This window comes from Callospermophilus lateralis, unplaced genomic scaffold (genome assembly GCF_048772815.1).
Source record: "Callospermophilus lateralis isolate mCalLat2 unplaced genomic scaffold, mCalLat2.hap1 Scaffold_79, whole genome shotgun sequence".
Classification (NCBI taxonomy): domain Eukaryota; kingdom Metazoa; phylum Chordata; class Mammalia; order Rodentia; family Sciuridae; genus Callospermophilus; species Callospermophilus lateralis.
This window is the reverse complement of record NW_027515935.1, coordinates 6,216,766-6,240,854: the sequence shown is the minus strand read 5'-3', so window position 1 is coordinate 6,240,854 and position 24,089 is coordinate 6,216,766. Positions and strand designations below refer to the sequence as shown.

General features: G+C 40.3%; 1 pseudogene; it reads left to right on the top strand.

Moving 5' to 3' along the window:
• LOC143640944 (CD44 antigen-like) overlaps positions 1-24,089 on the top strand; it is an 80,465-nt pseudogene that overhangs the window by 29,973 nt on the left and 26,403 nt on the right.

Sequence of the window (24,089 nt, the reverse complement as noted above, 5' to 3'; positions counted from 1 at the left end):
AGTTACATTGGGTGCTGCACATGGAACTCAAGGGATTTTACTCAAAAATCTCAGCCTGCATTGATTTCTCTTACATTCACATCTTCTGTCTGCCAGGTGTCAAGCTAGAATTGATTTTGATAAGCAAGAAATTGCCATTCGGCTCCAAACCACTGTCTAGCCTCAGATTTTATTTTTAACCTGGGAGTGACAGCAGCCACCTGGGCCAGGAGCAGGTAGTTTGTCTCTCCTGGCATCTGAGGGAGGCCTCCCCTGGCAGCCTCCCCTCCAAAAGCTGATTGGGATGTTTTGTTTTTCTTTTGCATGCTGGACAAGGAAAGGCCCCGGAAAGGTTACAGAGTGACAGGTTCCCTTTGTGAGATTGGCCAACTGAGACTCAAGGTGAAAATGTCAGTAAAAACAAATAGTATTTCAAAAGGGCCTGTGCATTTCCTTCCTCCTCATTCTCATTGCCTCATGAGCCAAGTGTTGCAGGAGTGGTCTGGGAGGACCCATCAGACCTGATAAGGAACACTCTGCACAAGAGCATATTTTGTATTTCGTGGATTCTGATTTTTTTTAAGTATTTTTTAGTTGTAGTTGGACACAATATCTTTATTTTATTTATTCATTTATTTTTTTATGTGGTGCTAAGGATCGAACTCAGGGTCTTGTACCTGCTAGGTGAGCGCTCTACCACTGAGCCACAACCCCAGCCCTGATGTTTTTTCCTTTAAGCACCCACTTCCTAATGACAGAAACAAAAGAAAACACAGTTGACGTTGGCTTATGTATTTTCAAGTGCCACTTCTTATTTCTTTTACTATTTTCAGAATAAGGGAAGATAATGTAGAATTTTAATAGTTCTCCCGTTTTTCGTTTGCTGAACCCTGATTTCTAGAGTTTGGAACCTCCTTTAGGCTCTAGCAGGGGAGAGCTGTTGGTTGTCACCTGTGCACTCCATAAGAATGACCCTATCCTTCTCATCATGAAGCAACCATTCACATGTGCCTCTCCCTTTCCTATAGCTGGTTTAGTGACATAAAAGGACCCCCACAAAGCAGTTCAAAGCATGCCTTTGGTGCTAAACACACCTGGGATTGTTTTCTAACTCTAACATTTAGTAGCTGGGTGATTTTGGGGAAGCTGTTCAATTTTTCTGAGCTTTGGTTTCTTCACCTGTAAATAATACATAAAACTCACCTCTTGGAGTTCTGCTGAAGTTGAGGCAACACAGCCCCAAAGGGACTGGGTACCTAGGGACACTGCTGTGAAAGATCTCTCCCACAGCTGTCAGCTCAGAAAGGCAGGATAAAGCAACTGGGATTCAGGAAAAGCCTATGATTCTAGATGGAAATATTCATTTTGTTAGGCAACTCATTTCTCTGAACCTCAATTTTCTTATTGATAAATAAGTAGAATTTTCCCAACTTTCTTTGGACTTGCCCAAGGGAAAAGCCTGGAGTCTGGCTTGAAGACAACCTTGTCATTCTGTGTCTTAACTAACAGAATGCTGCCCCATGTGGCACCTGGGCGTTTGTCCATTGTCTCCTAGAGAACCACAGGCCCTGAGTCTCAAGGAAGCACTCAGAAGGAATGAAACCTCACCAGGCCAATTCCAATGACTTCATTTATCTGGGCGGAGTTTACTCACATGCAGACTGGGGATAATAGACTTCCAAAAGAGTAATGAGTTTTCAATTAAGGCCTTTGAAGTCTTTTGAGATTGTTACACAAAGAATCATGCAGAACCAGGATGATTTCCAGCTCCTGAGATTTCAGAGTAATGTCTACAAAAACTCACAGAATTCTTCGTGTTAAATTGTCATTTACCTAGCTTCGTTTTCAATGCCATTAATTCTTGGGAACAAATAGCAGGACATGGATCTGTCGCTATATTAAAAATGTGTTTTTGAGGAAATTTCAAGGAGTCGTTCATTCATTTGACAGATAGCTGAGGAGCATCTGCTCTCTGTTGGGCACTGTTATAGATGCTAGAGTGAAAACAAGTGAAAGGCCTTTGCTTTTTAGACTGTCACTTCAGGCAGACAAAGAGCCAAATATCCAAATGGATGATCATGTTCTTACGCAGACCCCAAAAGCTGGCAGAAGTAGAGGGAGAAGCTGGGGGCTGGTAAGAGTGATCAGGGAAGGACTCCAAAGGAAGGGGTCATAAAGTTGAAATTCTGAATGATGAACATGAGCCACCCATGTGAATCACTGAGGATGGAACATTCCGGGCAGAGGGAAAGCAGGTGTGTGTTCTAAGGAGCCAAAGTACCTGAGGGAATTGATGGAAAGGTTTTTGCTTAGAGCAGAGCAAACCATGTTGAGGCTGGAGAAGGAGACAGGAGCCAGAGGGCTTTGGTCTTGCCATGATGAGGACCTTTGTTCTGGGTACAGCCAGAAGGTATTGGAGGTTATGGGTGAGGAGGCAATCAAACTCGAGTGTGGAATAATGCTGTGAAGGTTAAGGTGAAGCAAGATTCCCAAATATAGGACTGTGTATCTAGTACTATTTCCACTATGCAGCCCTATGTGTGTACATGTACATATGCATAGGTGTTCCATGTGGGGTGTGTATTCAGTAAACAAACTGGAGGAACATTCAGCAAAAGACTCTGGCTTTCTCAGTGGTACTCTTGTTTTTCTTCATTATTTTCCTCAATTTTGTAAGGTTTCCATGAGTTTGTGTTACTTTAAATCAGATGCTTAAAAAAACAAAACAAACAAAAAAAAAAACCCAATTCTTTTGTGTAGTAACCCATGGGGACCGTAAGCATGATGTGCTTTATTTACCATGTCTCATCTCAAATTTGAGCTTATGGAAAGTTCCTTTGATGTGCCTGAGTGAATCTTGAAGGCTCTGATCAGTAGAGTTGTTTATTTGAATATTTCCTGAGTCTTCCCTAAAATGATGCAAAGTCTGTCTGCAAAAGAGCTGACATTTCTGTTTCATCCTACAGATCTGAATATAACCTGCCGCTACGCAGGTGTATTCCATGTGGAGAAAAACGGTCGCTACAGCATCTCTCGGATGGAGGCGCCTGACCTCTGCAAGGCTTTCAACAGTACCCTGTCCACCATTGCCCAGATGCAACAGGCTCTAGCCAAGGGATTTGAGACCTGCAGGTAAGGGACCAGCACCCACCACTGGGAAAGCCAGTGGTCTGGGTCCAGGGGACCGGACTTAGAACTGAAGGCTCCTCCCTGGCAGCTGAATGGATTATTACCTAACCAGTCAGCCCCTATTAATTTGGCCAAGTCCATGTGAAACCAGCCTGATAACTGGAATTTCAAGTCAGTTAAAGACACTTTTGTGAGTCATAGAGAGGGAGGCCTGAGGAAGACGTGAAGGGTCATATTGGTTGGAATCCTCTTGGGTAATGTGCTTCCATAGCGCTCTCCTGGCTTTGAAGAAGTGTGCAATATCATTGTCGGAACCACAAGAAAACGTAAACCAAATAACAGTGTTTAAAATAAATATGTGCCTGGTTGAGTCTTGGCCCTGCAGACTTGGCTCAAAGCATGTTTTGCAAACGTGTGTGTGTGTGTGTGTGTGTGTGTGTGTGTGTGTGTTTATGTTGCTTTGGTTTGAAAAAGTCAATAAATAGCCATGAAATAGTTTAGCATGTGTTCCATTAAGATACATCATTATATGCCTCAGGGACCCCAGTGCTCGGTAGAGCTTTCCTCAAATCAGTTTGTTCGTTTGTTCTAAGGTAATCACAATGGCCAGGGGCCTTATTTTTAAAATTATTAATGGCAAGGTTGCACACAAAGAGCAAGCCATGGTGACAACCACAGCAGAGTGCCTGGTTTTGGTTTAATTTCACTACAAGAGGTCAGAGTAGTGTTAGTAAACCCTCTGAAGTTTCCACTCTAGCTTGTGGTTCCGGAAAAGTGGGTCTCCTTTCTCTTCAATGCACACACACACACACACACACACACACACACACACACACACACAGGCTGCTTTTGCAAAGTCAAGCTGCAGGACTTTTTATGAAAACTACTAAGTGTAAGTTAAATGCTGCTGTCCCCTGTCCTTGGGTACAGTCATGCATTCACCTCATGAGAGGTAGCTGAGATTCTTTTCCTAAAATGGAAGGGGAAAATCTTTAGTCTATGATGGTTCTCATATGGTAGCCATTAACCACATGTGCTGATTTCTACTTATATTTAATTAAAATTAAAAATAATGAAAACTTGAGTGACTCTGGCTACATTTCAAATGCTCAACTAGCCACAAACGGCAAGTGGTTGTTGTATTAAATGACACAAATTTATATGCAGAACATTTGCATCATACACTCTGAAACAAACAGCAGATGTATTTGACATCTCTGTGTCTATATAGAGCTAAGTCTGGAGAATGTAAAAGGAGCAGAGGGAGGAAGATTTCTCCTGTACCTACAGAAACTGAGATGAAAGAAGACCCATTAGCAAATCAATTTATTGGATACCCAAGGTTAATTGTTTAAATTTGGCCTTGACTAGGCCACTAGGCTAAGAAAGTGGATTTAGTAAGTTGCACTTTGACTGTGAAATACAGACAAGTCTTTTGAGAGACGGAGAGGTGGTCTCATATGCTGAAACCAAGAGGAGATCTTGTTGTCAGGGCCATCAGGGAGTGCTGAGGTGCTGAGATCCCTTCTGGCCCCTTAGCTGCATCTTCCACTTAGTCTTTAAACCATGCTGTGGATTGATTTTACTACCCTGCTTTATGAATAAAGAACTGAGGCTTAGGTAAATTCCTCAGCTTTTCCTGAATCACACAGCTTGCACAGGAGTCAGGATTTGGTCTGCTTAGTCTGAGCCCAGGACAAGATTTTAGTGATCAAGCTTTCCTGAGGGGAAGAGGGAAGTTAAGTTAAGCATGCTGTACTGATTTGCTGAATATTTCTTTCCTCCTTGTGCATCTCTCTCTCTCTCTCTCTCTCTCTCTCTCTCTCTCTCTCTCTCTCTCTCTCTCTCTCACATACACACACACACACACACACACATCAATTTTAATATCCTCAGCTTGTATGTAGTGCACCACATAAAAATCACAGATAGCCAGGCATGGTGGTACATGCCTGTAATCCCAGCAGCTCAGGAGGCTGAAGAAGGAGAATTGCAAGCTCAAAGTCAGCATCAGCAACTTAATCAATTTAGTGAGACCCTGTCTCTAAATAAAATACAAAAGGGGCTGGGGATGTGACTCAGTGGTTAAGCACCACTGAGTTCAATCCCCAGTACCAAAAAAAAAAATCACAGACAACATGATATGAGATAATATCAGTAATAATTTACAAAGCAAGTGTGTGTGTGTGTGTTCTAGAACATTAGCGTTGTACTTCCTTGTCAATGTGACATGATGTGGTAATGTAAGGTGGGGAGGTAGGTTCACCAAGGAGTATTATTTAGCAAAAAGAAAAAAGTAAAAACAAGCCAAAGAAATAGATAATTTCACCCATCTCTGGTATTAAGTGTTGCAAAACTCCTTTCCATAATTTCACTCAGATAGCTCTGAATCAGACACCTGCCACAGGATAGATAGCAGAGTCTCACGGGTGAGAATAAAACCTCAGCAGCTACTCTTCTTTCACTTGCCCTGCCCTGATCAGTAGCAACACTCAGATACATGAAAACCTATTAACATTTAATTGTGACACTCCCCCTTGCCAGCTAAGAAAACTTTGGGAAATCAGTCTCTTGGTTCAGAGGAGGAATTAGTCATGCGAGCTATCGTTGCAACATAGACGTAATGAGCTCTGTGTGCTTAGAAACTTCCAACTCACACACATTTCCATGGATCTTGCAGGGCCATGCACTCTGTGCTGTTGCCCCTGGCAGGAAAAATTAAAGGCTCTGCACAGAGCCTTTTTTAGTCAGCGCTGCATTTTCAGAAACCTGCTGGATTTAGCTTCTCCCTCTCTGCCCTCCCGCTGCCATCATCCCCTCCCTTGAAAATGGCATGTTCTCATTTTTTGAGTCATTTTCTATTTGGGAAAAAAAAAAAAAAACTTCTGTCATGAGTATGTAGCCACTAGCAAGTTGCTAGAAGAGGCTGGGCACTGCACGCTGTAATGAAAGGGCCTCCAGTGACACATAACATGCTTCCAGAGACACCTTGGAAGAGGGAGAAGGGTTAAACATCCCCTCCCACCACCACCGCTTTGCTATGTCTGAAATGTTCTCTAACTAAATGAGCCATTGCTACCTACTTCCTTAATTGCTCTTTCTCTCATTTTAATGATTGTCAATTTATTTCCACTGGCCATGGAATTGTGCACAGGATCCTCAGGAGACCAAACATGCTATGCAACTGGCATATGAACAAGGGTTTATGTTCAGAATAATGGAGTGTGAAGTGAGGGACTCTCAGGATAAGGTCAAGCTGGGAAAGAAGAGTGGTGGAGAGGAAATAAGGCAGATATGAAATCTGTGACCTGAAATGAAGAGCCAACCCTTCCTGTATCATAGGAGTAGTCTTTTTAGGTCTTTTCTGGAAAATATAATGGTTATCGAGTGCCAGAGTGAATCTCTCATCACTTTTCTCTGACTCAGTTTCCTTCTGCTTGTTCCAACCAACTTGACATGGTTGACTACAAGTTTTGTTTGGAACTACTGTTTTTTTTTTTTTTTCTTTCATGAATTTTATTTATTTGGAAAGAAAAAATAGCTGGGGATGGCACACATGCCTGTAATCTCAGAGGCTCAGGAGGCTGAGGCAGAAGGATTGTGAGTTCAAAGCCAGTGTCAGCAACTTAGCAAGGCCCTTAGCAACTCAGTGAGACCCTGTCTTTAAATAAATTTTATAGAAGGGCTGGGGATGTGGCTCAGTGGTAAAGCATCCCTGGGTTCAATCCCTGGTACCAAAAAAAAAAAAAAAAGAAAGAAAGAAAACAGAAAAAGAAAAAGTAAAGGCTGTTCATGGATCTGTAAATAAGATAACTTTGTTTTTGTTATTCTGGTTGATCTCTTTTACACTCCTGTGATGTTATTATGGGATTTCACATAACTCAGTTGTTGAAATCTCTATCATATAGCAGGCGCTCACTGAGTGTCTCTACAGCAGAGAGAAGGTATCTCTACAGCAGAGAGAAGGTGTTAACTCATAAATATTAAATACTTACTATGAACGCAGAATGCTGTAAGTGCTCAAAAAGAAAGCAAAGTAAAAGAAAAGGTTAAAAAGTGATAGGAATTTTTTTTTAAACTGAGTAGGTGCATTTAGGAGCCCTGATCAAAGTGATGCATGAAGCCATTAGCAGAAGGGGCAGCCAGTGCAAAACCAGGAATGCAGGAGCATCCTGTCCTGTTCCAAGGACATTGAGGAGGCCAAGGTGGCTAAAGTCCAGTGATCGGAAGGGTGAATGCCAGGGAATACAGTCAGAGGGGTCGGCAGGGGCCAGCTCACGAAGGGTGATTCATTCAGTGTAAAGGGAAAGTCATTGATCTAATAGTGGGGTAGAAGCCAAATGGTTTTGCTGAGAATATTTATTATATATGGGATTGAGAGGGAGCTAAGAGAGTGCATGATTGACCATCCACCTTCTTGAATGTCACTTACCAACAGTTGACACAACTACACAACTAGAGAATAAGAAAGTTAAATGAAGGTGTAGATGCTGGATGGCTCCCCACCTATGCAACTCTTCCAACCCCTAGCCCAGAAATTCGTGCTCACACATCTAATTCAAGCCCCAGAAAAATCAAACAATTCTATGTACAATGAGTCTTCAGGTTCTTTTGAGAAGGATCATTTCCATAAATGTCAAATATTTCAATGCCAACAATCAGAAGTCTGACTTCTCAAACTGAGCCTTCTGTTCCACCTGAAAGTTTGAAGCTGCATTAAAGTAAAAGGTGAAGCTTTGAGGTAAACATGACACATCTTCATGAAGTGTCAGTTTTCCTTAAAGGTGAGAAGGGGATGATAAATTAGCTCTAAAGTGATATCATCTATGGTAGTAGAATATAAAATCTGCATGAAATTTTAAGGGACATTGCAGTCATTGTGGAGTTGCATCAGGGGCTGGAATCAGGCTGTGCCACCCACCCATTATTGCAGGACCTTGAAGGATCTGCATGAGAATTCAGAGAGGAAATCTAGAATTTAGGGGAAAGGAAAAAATACAGAGTTGGTAGTAAAAACAGAGTATGTGAAGTTGGTGAATTCTGCCAATATAGGTTATTACAACTACAATATAGGTTACTACAACTATGGGGAGACACTCAAAACAATGAGAAGAAAGCTGTAGAACATTTACTCCACTCTGTTGCATGGATAGGGGACCCAAAAAGAATTTGATCAAAAGGGGGAAAGTCCAATGGAGGCTAGACAGTATGTGGCCCATGCCTGGAATGTTTAAGGCTATCCTAATGAATGCAAACACATGGGGATAAACAGGAGCTCCATGCCCAGCCAACGTGGGGACTGCTTGATCCATCTTGGCATGAGAAGTAAGATAAAGGGACTGGTCAGGTGCAAGGGCTGGCATGGGCCTGCAGACTCCAAGCCTCTGGGCACTGCTTGCTGCTTCTCCTTGCTGTGACCAGGAAATATATTTAGTGAAGTATGTAGTTGTGTTCTCATTTTCTCTTGCCTCTTTTACAAGTCCGTGTCGCCTTGGTTAAGGTATTGAGACTCTTCATTCAAAAAGGCAAAAGCTCATGCTGTTTTCTGGGTCTGCAATCAAAGCCCTGTAGGCAGAGATGGATGAGGGTTTTCTCCTTGCCTTTAATTTTGCCCATGATGTTGGGTTCATTCCCAAAGCCAGGGTCAATATCATTGATTAACTTTTCTCTCCTTAGAGAGGGGGATGTAAATTCACTTGAAAAACTTTATACTAGAGATGTATTTCATACCCAAATGGCTCTATTAAAGGAGCAAAATTAGAAGTAATGGTTTTCTTTTTCTCTATTTTCCTAATTAACTCAATGTGGTTTTGCTTTTTGCAGTATTGGGGATTGAACCCAGGGCTTGGCTCATGCCAAGGAAACACTCAACCACTGAGCTACATCCACAGCCCAACTGACTCAGTGTTGATAGGCTTCTAATTTTTAAGAGAATATTTATTGATCAGCTGTCTGTACTCAGTACTGCTTGAGAGAGTGGGGATAGGAAGAACCAGAGGCTGTATTTCTGTCATGTTTCTCTTGGCCCTTTTTATGCAGTGGAGCTCGAGTTTCTGAAAACACAGCCCACCAGGAAGCCCACCTTAGTGTCTAACAAATCCCTGGGTTCAGGGACACCTCAGCGGCTAACTCTCCCAGCTGAGAAGAGCTCATTAACCAGAATGAAAAGCTATCTAATGAGGTCCCATGATCTGACGTGGGAGCATGAATATATTAATTGGACATTTGGGTCACCATCCATCGCAGTATACTTGCTAGAGTTGATGTTCTTTATCAAAGTTTAAGTGAAATGGAGCATGAAGGGGGTCTATGTGAGCACACACTGTCACCATTCACAGAATGGTTAGTGTTCTTGACATGCCCCATCCCATTTCAATGTATCTCTTGGAGATTCTCAGTGTGCTCTTCTCATCTGCCATTGTGTCTGAATTGAGGGGAGGATGCTGCATCCCTGGCATAAAACATCCATAATCCAAAACCCATTTCTGGGCACCTGCAGCATACAAATACCAAAATCATCCCAAAGATGGGACCATTCTCTAGCAGCATCTCCAAGATAAACAGGATGGAAGCCCCACAAATCACCCAAGTTGGCTACATGATTGTATTTTCAAATAAGAAAATTTTTTTTTAATATTGTAAAGAGCTAAAGAAATAGTACTATCTTCTATAACCTTGTGAATTGATCAGGAAAAGGGACAGAAATGTGTTTGTTCTTTTATCTCCATATTTTTTTAAATGACTTGGCATAGAAGTGTCAAGCAAATACTGACAAATAATTATTGAACACCTGTACCTGTAATTTCCTTTAACATTTCTTATGGCATGCCATTCAGAGTATATCTACATGCTTCTTGACCTGCTCATATTTGCAAACCATTTGGGGGAGTTACAATCTTTGGTATGCTTCCTGGGAGAATGGACCTTTGAGAAATTATATTGGTGTTTTTTGCCTTTTTTATTAATTGATCAAAAATTTATTAAGTGCTTTTCTGTTCCCATCACACATAACTATTTTGGCCAAGACACTCCTCAGGATGGGAGTGTGGCTCAGTGGTAAAGTACTTACCTAACATATACGAGACCCTGGGTTCCATCTGCAGTGACGCTCCCCCCAGCCCCACACTTACTAGTCATCTTTTGGAGCTTATAAATTCCAATGGGCAGTGGTAGCAGGAGATAGGGGTCATGGTAAGATCTACCATGGACTGCCATCAGGTAAAATGAGAGAGATAATTTTAGACAATGGTGAACAAGAAGAATAAATTAAAGCAAGATGATACACATTGGGGTGTGTGGAAGTGACAAAAGGCTGGTTTAGATTAGTTGGTAAGGAATGACCCTACCAAGGAGGTGACCTTTACCTTTGAAGAATTTGCTAGTTATTTTCACGATGAGACCAAAGATATGGTCAGGTAAAAGATATTCCCTTTTCTTGTGGGAAAAAGATGTGGGAGGTACTGGGAAGCAACCAACTCCTGTATAGTCCAACTCTTGTTTTGTCTAATGCTGAGTATCCAACAACTTATGGCAAGATACTTACAATGCTTGTGATAGCAGCTCTCCTTGTGACAGCAGTCTGTCTACCTCCATTCCTCCATGCACAAATGCATGCATGCATGCATGCATCCCTCCCTCTCTCCCTTTTACTTCTTGTTTGTCAAGAAGCAACTCCGGAAGAAACCAACCATACAGATATACTGCCATATTACATTTAAGCAAATGCATGTATGCTCAAACACACACACACACACACACACACACACACACACACACACACACACATTACGAAAACTGTAATGCACAAGTAAATCCAAGCTTCCTTAACAGCAAAACCAGTTCAAAGCTCTCTGAATTTTTAGGGCCCAATACAAGGTATGGCATGCCTGAGTGGGATGGTGGGTTAGGCTCTCTGCAGCCTGCTTATAGGACTCCAGGGAAGGCATGCAGGCAGAACTTCAATGCCTGTTTTCCAAAGGTTTCAGACAGTGCTGTTCAGGGGGTTTCCCAGCAACATCTGTGGATGATCAGACAGCCCAGAAATCTTGAAGAAGGGTTGGGAAAGGAGAAGATAAATGGAGAACAAAAGAAAAAAGAATCCAGGGTTGCCCATGATGAGATATGCCAAGACAATATTCGTAAGAGTTGTTCTGGGTGCCTATGTCCAAGATGGCCGACCTCAGCTGAGACACAGTCTATACCGATTAGGTACTTAGGAAGACCAGTTAAATTAATGAAGTAATAAAGTACTTAATTAATAAAGTAATTAGTATATTAATAACAATGAATACCAAGACTATAAATTAATTGGTTTTAAGATATTTTGATCAGGCATTTTTCTTATTGACTATTTTAATCTGCAGATCAACGTGGTGTTCATGCTAACCGTGTGTCTGCCATGTTTTTCCATCATTTTTATTGGTGCCTGGGATTACAAATAATTTTCTCATGATACTTTATATGTTTCTTTGTTTTTTAATTTTTTTTTACAGGATCCTACATTACTTTTACAGTAAAAAAAATTAAAAATCTTCTTTAGTGTATATATCACTAGAGAAGGACCCATATCTATCTTCACAATTAAACCCTCAGCCTTCCATAGTGGCTGATACAGAAAACACAGATTTTTTAATAAATAAAATTGTTGGAGAGAGGTAATAAGTATCCAGGACCTTATGAAATTAAACAAAAATGGAAAGTGCACCACAAAGGGCAGAGAACTTTCTAGCAAAATACCAAGTTTCATGAAAAGAAAATCACTTGGGATAAATTTAATAAAAATCCCATCCTTACTAACTTATAGAAATGGAGTCAATTTTGCTAGTGACTTTTTAGAATTTTCATGCTTTTTCCCCCCACCTCCCAGCTCCAATCGACTAAGAAGATTGTACATCAGTCACAGACCTGCCCAATTCCTTTGATGGCATAGTTACCATAAGTAAGTCTCTCTCTTCTCATCTTGAGTTTTCTCTTTCTTGAGAAGGGCATCCGGTGTGTTCTCTATGGTTTATATTTGAATAGAATATTAGTCATTTCCCTAGGGCTGGGGAAGGTTGGCTCTGATTCAGGGTTCCTTCCCCTTTTGGTTTATCCTGAAGCAGTGTTCCTCAATCTTCAGTCATTTGGAAACCACTTTCACATTCTGGATGCATATCTCTAAATACTACACAGCACTCTCACTTTATCTGGTATATTTTTTTTATTTATTTCACCTATTCTCTTCTACTTAAAATATATTTGTATTTATTTATTTAAAAATAAATTTACTTATTGAAAAAGAATAAAAGCTAGATAGCAAATGGAAAACCCACACCTCTTGTCATAAATAGAAGATAACCTTAAAAATAAATTTAAACATAAGTAACATTAAATAATATTTTAAAGTTCCTGCTGCTGACACCCGAATCCTTCTCTTATAAAGAAGGATTAAGAAGTGTCAGGGACAGGAGCATTCAGTCTTCAAATGGAAATTTTATGTTTGCTATCGCTTAAGTTTTGAAAGATAAGTATAAAGGGTTAAAACTTCCTGATATGTGTTATGGCATTATTTATACCATGCCCACTCCCAATCATCTTGATTATCTGCAGAAGTATGTATATGGGACTTTTAAAAGCAAAAATAATCTTAACCAGAACTTTTTAATATCTCAGCCTATTAACCCTGATCATACTGTACCTGGTATTCTTTTCTTTGGTAAGTAGCACAGTGTTGAGGAAATCTGCTTTCTGCTTGCTCAGAGCCACAGTGCTTGGGCTTGGTGGTAGTAGTGGTGGGTGATGGGCATCTTCCTGGACCATACAAATTCAGTCTCCCCTGTTATGTAAAGAATCTGTCCTTGGCCTGTGCCTTGCTGCAGGAAGGGTGACCTCACACAGCAATAGTACAATGTGAGATGTATTAGATCAGTTGGGCCAGTTTGACATCTTACTTCCTTAACCACCTGGCTGACAATAGAGGAATGCCTTACTTTTTCTGAGCCTCAATTTTCTCTTATGTATAATCAAATGACATGTAAGAATTATCATAAAACTTAAGAAATACATTTATTGTGTGCCTGGTCCATGGTAAATGCTCAATATATGCCTTGATTCCTACAGATCCCTTTCAAAGCCCAGATTTGTACACGTTTGATAAGTGGTATATTTTAATATGTCCCCTCAAAAGTTCACATGGGGGAAACAACCCCCGAATTTGTATGTTAATGGTTTTTGGAGATAGGGTCTTTGAGAAATAATTAGGATTAGATGGAGGGGGTCAAGAGAAGGAGGCCCCCATGAAGGTGAGGCCTCAATAGTTTTATAAGAACAGGAAGAGAGACCTAAGCTAGCACACTTGCTCTGAATCATTACTGGGTAATACTCTCTGCCATATTAGGATACAAGAAGAAGCCCCTCACAAGATACTGTGACCCATGTTCATATTCATGAACATGGACTTCCTAGCCTCTGGAACTGTGAGCGAAATAATCTTCTATTCTTTACAAATTACCTGTTCTGAAGTATCTTGTTACAGTAACAAAAAATGGCCTTAGATGGTCTCCATATTTCCTCAGATCATCTACAGAGATTATCAAGGAGACTGAGATTTGGGAATTTTTTTTGTTTGTTTGTGGTTTTTTTTTTCATAGTTCCACTTGAGCAATCTAGATAGTGGACAAAAGGAAACTTCAGTCGCACTGATGCAATTCAGCAGAAAATAATTTCTGCTAAATGCACATGCGTGTATTGAGTGGCCCAGACTTGAAGGCAGCAAATATTTTAAGCAAGAACAATGAATAAATTCATCTGAACTTTTCCCCCCTCTAGTCCATTCTAGCCATTTACTTGTTTAGATTTAGATCTTTATGTACATCCGTGTTTGTTAACATCAAGGTCAAATTTCACAGAGGATGGCAGAGCCTCTGTCAATATTTAGACACACTGATTTCCTAGCTTAGAGTGGAGGTTTGCTTCAACTGACAAAATTTGCCCTTTAGAAAGAAAATCTGTTCCTTCATGGGTTTGCAACCATGCCTTCTTTGTGGAGGTCTGCTATTTCAAATCTTTTCTGGAAATGGATGGAGTTAATAACAACACACTTTACACATCCTTCAGAAGGCAGAGTCAGGAACCAGGTAGGGAATTATCATTTATAGAGCATTCATTTATTTTGAATACTGTGCTGAATGCTTTACTCACAATGTCATAAGGCTCGTGATAATTCTATCCAGAAGGTGACATGGCGCTTGCTTTCGAAATGAGGACTTAAGCTCACAATTGTGCCTCATCCAGACCTACATGAAGCTGGGATTCAAATATGAGGGTTCCCAAGAACCTCTTCTTTCTCCTGCACATTTCCAGGCTGTGTGGGATGGGGTGCAGGGAGAGCAGAGAAGAATGTACTTTCTGGGTGCCACCCCCCATGTCTCCTCACTAGATAGAAAGGTATACTTCCTACTAAAGAAGAGTTTCAAAGCCACTGTGCTATATGACAATTCAGTCTTTCTTCAAGACTCAAAAAATATCAGCTGTGAAGTTCTCAAAGTGCCCTTCTCTCTCCCAAGCCATTGTCAACCGCGATGGGACCCGCTACAGCAAGAAAGGCGAATACAGGACGCACGAGGAAGACATCAACCCGAGCCAACCTATGGACAAGGACATGAGCAGCGGCTCCTCCAGCGAAAGGAGCACTTCAGGGGGTTACACCATCTTCCACACCCACCTGCCCACTTCACAGCCATCCACAGACCAAGAGGATGCTGGGGTCTCCGAGAACAACCCTACCACCAGTAAGGAGAAGGAGCTCTTCTGCTTCCCAGTAGCAATTCGTTGGCCACATGCCTGGGATCTCCTGAGCCACATTCCCTTGAGTTTTGATTTTCTTTTGTCTCTGGCATGGAAGCAGTGGTGACGTCATTGGGGCGGTGGGTGGCCGTGCTGATCCGTGCTCTACATGCCTTGACCACCACAGCCTGCAATTGTCTGTCTGTCTACAACTATGTGTTTCTTACCTTGGAGTAAGAAGTGCCCCAGGAAGTGTTTTAGAAGACACCCCCCCACCACCCATCCTGATGCTCTGATCCCTGGGGATATAGTTAGGGTTCAAACCTGATACAGAAACAATTTTTGATTTTGCTTCTTTATTCTTCTTACTCACTGTAGATACAATTGTTTCCATAAAGGTGGGAGTGCAGAATACGAATACCATTCCATAGGCTCCTTTTTCTACCTAAATGTATATTTTTATATATTGTAATTGGATTTACAGTCATTCATTAATTCATAATCATCAATTGTGATTTACTAAACAATTCTTTTCCTTTGGGTCTAAGGAAGAGTTTTATGATCAAATTATATCAGCTTCAGAGTTTAGATGCCAGCCTGCGGGGAAGGTCCTTAATGCTTAGCTGGTGTGTGGTTTGTTCATTACTTAAGACTGTAAGAGAGGACAGATGCAAATGCTGCATTTGGTGGCTCTGGTCTCATGCCACTGGCTGCAGTTCTATTGCATGTCCTCCCTCTCCTTTGTCATCTTCCTCTGTCCCCCTGTGGTTTGTTTTCAACAGGTTTCCAGATGGGCTCTGCTCCTGTGGGGATTATTCATATTGAAGTAGTGCACCTGGGTCCTGGGTTGATTTCTTAATATGGTGCTGATTTCTCTTTTCCTGGCTTCAGCTCTTGAGGGGTGACACTCCAGCCTCCAGACAGTGTGGCAGAAATATACTTGTTGGTCAATACTCGAGATGAGGTCCTTTCTATCCCTTATCACCCCGAGGCCAGGGAAGTTTCCACATGGCTCTGGTTTAATTTAAGGTTATTTGCTCAATGGCATTTTAAATTTATGTTAGAAACTTGCTGAGAGAGTGATGCAAGTAGGTTTGGGGTTCTGGTAATTCCCGGCAGATTCTTTGAAGCATCTCAAAAAGTGCATCTATTCAAACTGCCCATGCGTTCCTGGGCCTGGGCTCTCTAAAGATGGCACCCCCGTTTTGTTTGTGGTTCCATGGGCAATACTTCTCAGGACAGACATCTGGAAACCATAGTGCCATGGGCTGCCTGCTGCTTCCTGGGTGCCTTGCCTTTATTTTAATATTTTTTTAGCACTGGAGATTGAACCCACGGACACTACACCAACCAAGCTACACCCCCACCTCTTTTAATTTTTTTTTTTTTTGAGACAGGATCTTGTTAAGTTGCTGAGGCTGGCCTTGAACTTGTGATCCTCCTGCTCCAGCTTCTGGAGTAGCTGGGATCACAGGCACTTGCCCGGCACCAGGCTGGTTGCTGGCCTTTTAAACATCACTTTGTTGTTAAGGTGCACAGTTCTGTTAGACACTGGCAAATACAATAATTAGGGGTGTCAGCAGGAAGTAGAACAGTTCTAAAGTCCTATTTCCCACCAAAGAAGAACATCCTGACAAAATACATCTTGTGGGGATGAGATGAGCCCCCACCCCCTTGAGCTTTAGAAAAGGCAATTATCACATTTTTATTAGCATCTTTTCTAAGTTAGTCAGTCAGCAAATGTGTTTTGAGGACCTACTATGTGCAGTGTCTATTCTAATGCTTGGGATCCAAAGGTAAAAACCCTAGAAAGTAATATTGAAAAGAATAAGTTTGAGTGAGATTTTCATTTATTCAACCAAGATTTGGTGTCTGCGCCAGACACTGCTTTGGTTACTGGGGCTCAATGTTAGTCCTTCCTTGATGGATGCAACATGCTAGTTCAGATATTAAGCAAAAGAAAAACATACTTAAGAGAATAACTATGTTTTCCTCCTTAAAAAGCACTTAGCTGTTTCTTTTAATAGTTAAGGACAGAAGAGAAAAACTAATTTGTCCATGTGGGTGAGTCCAGAGCTAAGTGGAGAATTATTGAAGTGTTCTAAGATTCACTAAGGCCAACGGCAGCTCCAAGAGATTAATCCATGCAAAGAAGGATATCAAAACAAAGACAAGAAAACAGAACAAACAAAAGCCGGGTGGAAACTTAAATGCAGCCTGTGGCATACTGGGAAGAGTTAGCAATGCTGAGGTCCTAAGTAGAATCAGATTTTCTGAGTCCAGGAAGGAGATTCCCTGGCCTTATCATGGTTGGACTGAGCTGGGCAACTGCCAGAGGCTGTGTCTGCAGATCCTCCCTAATGCATGCAGGGAGGCAGAGGTCAAGAGGAGGGCTGGCTGGGGACATGGAAGCTGCCTGTCTTTGGCTTGACTGCTTCATTCCTTCTTAAGGGTCCTTAGTGGGTGGCAAAGGGAAAGCTAACAAGACCAACCATCAATTTAAAAAAAAAAAAAAGACCAACCATTTACATGGCTCTGGACTTCCCCCGGGCTGTTTATCATAATTGTTATTTTTGGAAGAGCCCTCCTGGAGGTGTGTCAATTGGTGCCTTCCTATTGGTGATTGGAACTCTCTGGAATCAAGAAACCAAAACTAATTCAGGAAGCCAACTCCTGCTTTGGAAGTCTCAATTTCCTTGTCTTCTGGGTGTCAAACAAGTAATTTTTTTTTCTTTGGTTTGGCATGGCCTACTTGGGTGGGGCAAATTGGAAAGTGCTGGCGAGGCTGTAGCTGTTTTCATCTTTCCCTCTCATACGACTCCTTTCAGGAAGATGAAAATAAATGCCTATTTCTATCTTGCTCTTGTACATTCATCTCCTTTGTTGCTATTTTTTTCCTGGTGTACTGTAGGGGTGAAAGTGCAGGAACTAAGCTATTTTCATAAAGTTACTGAGGTGAGAACAGGGTGTCTCTGGGCTTTCTAAGGGATGCTCAGGTTTACTGGGGACATAATAAGGGAAATTGGCTCCTATCTCTCTGCTTTTTGTTCTGAACTATTATGTCCTTTATAGCATGGACCATGTGGTGCCTGTTATAGGAATTTGGCATGTACAATGCCAAAGTTTTAAATGAGAAGGTATTCAGGAACCACTCGAAATAATGCAGGAAGAGTCCATAAGTTGTATCACATTTTCACAGGAATGTATGATTTGAATTATGTCTTCATAATCTCAGCTGGTTTATGTATTTGTCCTGATGATTTTTACCTTTCTGTTTTTATTGAGAAACATTTTGGACTCAAGTCCAAGTTGAGAGTCAAGTGAGAGATTTTTAAATTACAAAATGCTACTGTTGTCCTCTTTCTAATTTGAGTAGAGTTCAAAATCTTTAACTTTGACATTTTTGCTTCTTGTCTGGAAACACGGACTGAATTGAATCCAAAGTGACGAGTGGAACTTGAGAAAGTTTAATTTGATTTCAATACTTAGAACACACACCCTTCGTGAAATTCTTGCTCAGGTATAAAGTGTGGTCTGAGTTTGATGTGTATGGGTAGAGCTTTGAAGTCCCAGTTGTTATTACAAGCTGGGTGTGTTGCTAGATAGATCCAAATGATATATGCAAGCATCTCCAAAGATACTCCAAAGGTGAATGAATGAAAGCAACTTTATGTCATGCTGCATATTGCATGGTCCAGTCACCCAGTCAAGAAAAAAACAAATCTCCGTCCATTGCAGTATTAAGCTGTGGCTTAATTCTTGCTCTAATCATTATTTTAGGAGGTTCAATTGGGAGATTGAGAAGCACTGGATTTATACCCATACAAATTTGCATTTCTGATGTTGTTCTAAGATGTTGGGAGATGTTAGAAAGAAGGCCGGAAATATTAAAAATAAAAATAAAAAAAACACACCTCAATATCTCTTCTTTAATCTTCATTCTATAAGAGATACAAATGTTTGACATAGAATGGAGAGTAAACTCTGACAGAGAGAATCTCACTCAACAATGTTTTCATAATCGATCCAGTTACCTCCACTGTGCACTCAAACAGCCGTGCATCAGCTCAGAAGAGAAGTAATTGGATATGGTCCTGGTTTGGTAATTCACAGCCTAAGACTCAGGATCTCACAACAATAGCAGCCACAGGTAAATTGCTATGTCTTTTGCTCATCGATAGTCTTGAATGCCAGGTCTTTTAATGATAAGAAAAAGAATATCCATTATCACGCCCAAGTGTCCCACTGAGGGTCCCTCAGCATCGCTAGTGAGAGCAGGATCTGCTGCTGTTTCCCTTGTCACAGAAGCCAATAGCTCTGGGGATATGACAAGATCCCCTAAATACCTAATTTGTTCTTTTTATGGCAACAGGTATGTAGAATCAAAATTATTTTTCCTTCAGATGCTTTGATTATGCGATTCATTGAGAAAAATATCTTCTAGGAAAAAAGTCTATTGGAAGATGCACACCTTTATTTCCTGCTGACCCAGTTATCACAGTTAGTAGTAAAAGAGGGAACCATGATTTACACCTGGAAAGGGCAGGCCCTGGACACTTGTTTGGATACTTCAAACCTTTACTGTAAGGTAGAAAATGATGTGGTTCTACATCAGAGTCTAGGTCGCCTACAGGTTCCTGGAGGTTTGTCTATGATTTCTAAATTCCTGCAAATTATTTTAAAGTGGGAGCTTCAGGGAGAAAGGTTTTGTCTATAACAACGGTGGGGGTTTAGAAGCATATCTCCATTTATTAGCTTTTGCTGATGGAGAATATGATCATATTTCAAAATAAGCAGGCATCCTTTCTGCAAAAGGGAAGAAATAAAAATAGAAAGATGATACTTCACATTTGCTTTTAAGACAGAATAAACTATATTCTTTACTTCTATAAATAATCACATATGACAACAGTGCTATGTTATGTTATGGTTCTATGTCGCACTGATTAGGATATTTTGGGGTCAGGTGGGAGAGAGATTGCAGCACACTGAAAGGCCATTTTAAAATGTTTACAGTGTTGACCATTGCAGAAAAAAAATAGTGTGAAGGAAAAGGTCTTCTTTGGCTGTGTTTCTTTTGGGATCATTTCTGGGCTTTCTTGAAATCTGAAAAAAGAAATCTCACTTGTCTTTTGTAATTGGGATTTTAATGATGGTTTCAGCCTCTCTGCTTGAACTTGTTCTCAATTTTTTGTCGCCTCTTATCTGATATTCTTCCGTTGCACGTCATGGTGGCAGAAATGTCAGTCTTTGGAAATTTTCAAGTCAAGATTATTGCTTCTGGTTTTATCAGTGGGTCACTTTGTCTCTTTTCCTGTGTTGCTATACTATTTTCAACTCAAACGGGATTAAAAATGGACTGTTCTGCTTTGTAAAATAATAGTGTTGATATAAAATAAATGACTCTGGGCAAGGTTCCCAGGGGATTTGGAGTCTCCATGGAGAAAGTGGAAAGACATCTTCTTTAGTCTCCTACTTTACATGTTCTCTTTTCCTGTGTTTTGGATTCCTGGGATTATATCTGGCAGAAATATCATACCCTAAATTCTTGGAGAATGATATTGGTTAGCCAAGATAGAGTGTATGGAAGATTAAGGGGCTAGGACTCTAAAGACCTGGGGTGTAGAATCATAAACGCTCAGATTTGGAGAGGATCTTAAATAGTCTGGTTCAATCAGCATTTCTAATCATTTAATTACTTACACAACTTTCCTGCCAAGTGATCTTCCTTATCATGGGAAACAAAGCTCTCCTTGAAGCAGTTCAATGTTGGATAGTTCAGATTATTCCATTAAATCTAAAGGAAGCTGTAGCATGGGTGTTGGAAGAATACCCATCTCCCTGAAATTCTTACCACTGGTCCTAGTTTGGCATCATGGCGGAGGAGACAAAATTTCCCTTCCCATTTCACATTGTAAACTTTTAGAATTCAGAGCTCTCATGCTCTGAGATGTCTCTGTTGCTAATTAGCTTTCTGACTTCACATAAGTCGGCAAATTTTTCCAGCACTTTTATTTTTTCATCTTTAAGATGAAGAGCTTGAGCCAGATTATATTCAAGGTCCTTCCATTTCTGACATTCTATGAATTCTAGTCTGGGCCTCTGAAAGAAATGGAATTTCTTGGCCTTTTCCCCCTTTCTTTCCACCTTTCCATCTATTGAGTATAGATGATTCTCTTGACTAGGGGAAAAAAATTAGTGAAAGCATACACAATGCTATTTCTTTGGAACTCACAATTCACTTTTCAACAATCTGTTCAGTCATGGTTACCACAGTTTTGATGAGCACTAGTGCTACGGCTCCTGAAACAGCAAGCAAGAAGCAAGAGGCCCAGGACTGGCTTTCATGGTTGTTTCAACCATCAGAGTCCAGGAATCATCTTCTTACGACAACAATGTCTGGTAATGAGTTATGGTTATCTTATGCATTTTCTTGACCATCTTTAATGATTTTCATTGCCATATGGGATAATGTTCAAGTCTAAAGTCCATTCTGGTCACACAAATATTTGATTTTGGAAGGACTATGAGTTCTTAGATCAGTATCTTTGATTACATGGAACTAATATGCAGTTTTCTTTTTTTCTACTCTGTGGGATTTCTAACTCCTCAGAGGAGGATAGTAGAGGAGCTATGAACAGGGACAGGTTTGTCTTGAGGATAGAACAAAATTATAACTTTGAAAGAATGCTTATGCCTACTCCAAAATTATTGAAGTCATAAAAAGCTTGTAACTTTTTTTATGAGAAAATGAAATAACCTAGCTGAGATAGAAAAATATAGAAAACCTCCATCAATTGCGTTATTGGGGTGGACACTAATGGTATGCAAAGCAAATGGTCATTTCATAAGACAGCCTGAGCCTCATTCAGAATGCAGAAAACCTCTTTTTAATAAAAAAGAGGTCTTCTGCAGTAACCACTGAGAAGCTGAAAGTTTCCATCTCCTTTTCTATGATTAATTCCAAAAGAAAAGAAGGAAAAGTTCTAAGAATTTAGACTGGAATCCACTTTCATCGTCTCTTCTGGTTGACTAATAAAATGCCAGACATTATTTCTCTGTTAATTGACTTTTTTTTCCCTCTCTGTCTGCCAAAGTAGTGTTGGGAATTACAGCATTACTTCCATTTGCATTTAGAGAGATACCATAATCTGATGCTAAAGATTTAAAAAAAAATAAATTAGAAAATTATGAATGCCACTCTACCATTTTAGAAATGATTGACATGATTTCAAAGTTTTCTTGAAGGTGTCTTGATAAAGCAAATAGGCATATATGAAACCTTTCCACTCTTTTCTTGGAACTCAAACTTTTAAAGAATGTGAATAATGAGTTATTAAGAACTGCATCTGAAAGCACAGGGGAGTTTTGACTATCTTTTTGATGTTTTTAGTTTGCTGTGTTCTGTTTTTACTTCTTTAGTGGAGCGGTGCCCATATTTATTCTTCCTTAAAGTGAAGGTTCTGATGTAAGGATCATAGCAATTGCTTTGAGATCTATAGATTAGATCCAGATGCAAGTCTGCAAGAACCCTCTCCCGTTCCTCTTGAAATCTTGGGAAATCCATTCCACCTGCTGTGCCTGACTTTCTTCCTCTGTGGAATGGGTTACTTGGCATCCAGCTCCACCACTAACGCAAGTCACCATAACAGGTATGGATTCAAATACCATCTCAACAGGCTGGAAGCCAAATGAAGAGAATGAAGATGAAAGAGACAAACACGTCAGTTTTTCTGGATCAGGCATTGATGATGATGAAGACTTTGTCTCCAGCACCAGTAAGAATGATCAATTCCAGTAGAACCACTTTTGCAAGTTTTACTAATTAACCTAAGTGACACCTGATAGTATTTCTCTTGGAAAACAGTCAATGTGAAAAATGGGTGGACTTATGATGATCCCTTAGTTATATCCCCATATAATTGTGGAGGAGGAAATAAGATGCGATTTCTTTTTTTTTTCTTTTTTTTTTTAATGACAACCTAAACATATTTGGAGAAGTGAACCAAATGCCTTAGGTTCTTCCTATTTTGTTTATCGGTGAGATTGACTACTATAGATTCTCTTTGAGTTATCAAGGTTTGTCAGAGAATGACATGTGAAAACAACACAACAAATGCTCATTGTGTACCTGCTCTGCTGGGTGCTGGGAGCACACGGATGAAAAAAGCCCTTGCATTTGAAAAGTGATTAAGAGAGTATTAATTCAAAATTGCCAATGACCCTGAATTGAAGGCTTTTAGAAGGGCCTAGAAAGGCTTAAAACAGGGGAGTGAGAACTCAAGAGTTGTCTTAATCAAAATCTGGTTGAAGTCAAAGGAACAAACCCAGAATTTTAACAAACATGTAAGTAAAAGACGTTGAAAAGAAGGGTAAATATTAGCTCACTTAAAAAAGGCAGTGCTAGTTATTAAAAGCAAATAGTGAAACTGCTTAATAGTATACAAATTTGTGACCATTATAAAACTTTTTGAGAACTAAGACATGAAATATTTTTTTCAATTGAGTTGAAAAAAAAATATTCTTTTAAAATTAAAATATACCAAGTTTGGTCAAATATTCTGCCAGATGACTGAGTTTCTCACATGAACCTGTAATGACCTATGGTTTTGCTGGACAGAATGAGAATCTTGAAATTAACTCCATAACAGCTTTGCTTTTCCTTAGAGATAAGGCTCTTGGGGTGTTACATGAGCTCTCCCAGGTCACTGAATTTCTGTCTGTCCTGTTGAAACTTGAGAGTTTCATCCCCAAATGAATAGCACCCAGGGAGGAGGGGATCTAAAAGAATAGCCCAGATTTTGAAAGCACCTGAGCATATGGCAGCCATACAACAAATACTCAAAATGAACTCCATTCTTTATTTTACAGCTTTAAAATATATATTTTTTAGCCTGGACATCTCTGCAGAGCTTAGTCTATACTCTTTCTTTTTTAATTTTTTAAAACTGTTTTTGTAGTTGTAGATGGATACAATACCTTTATATAATTTATTTATCTTTATGTGGTGCTGAGGATCGAACCCAGGGCCTCACACATGCTAAGCAAGCGCTCTACCACTGAGCTACAACCCCAGCCCCTCTATGCTCTTTTTAATACCTTCAGAAAGAAAACCAAGTAACCAAAATCACTGGAGCTTTATGAGTACACTGTCTCCTGGGTTCAGGATGTGGCCCAGTCTTGGGTAGGTCCATCTGTAAAAAATATGGTTTTGATAC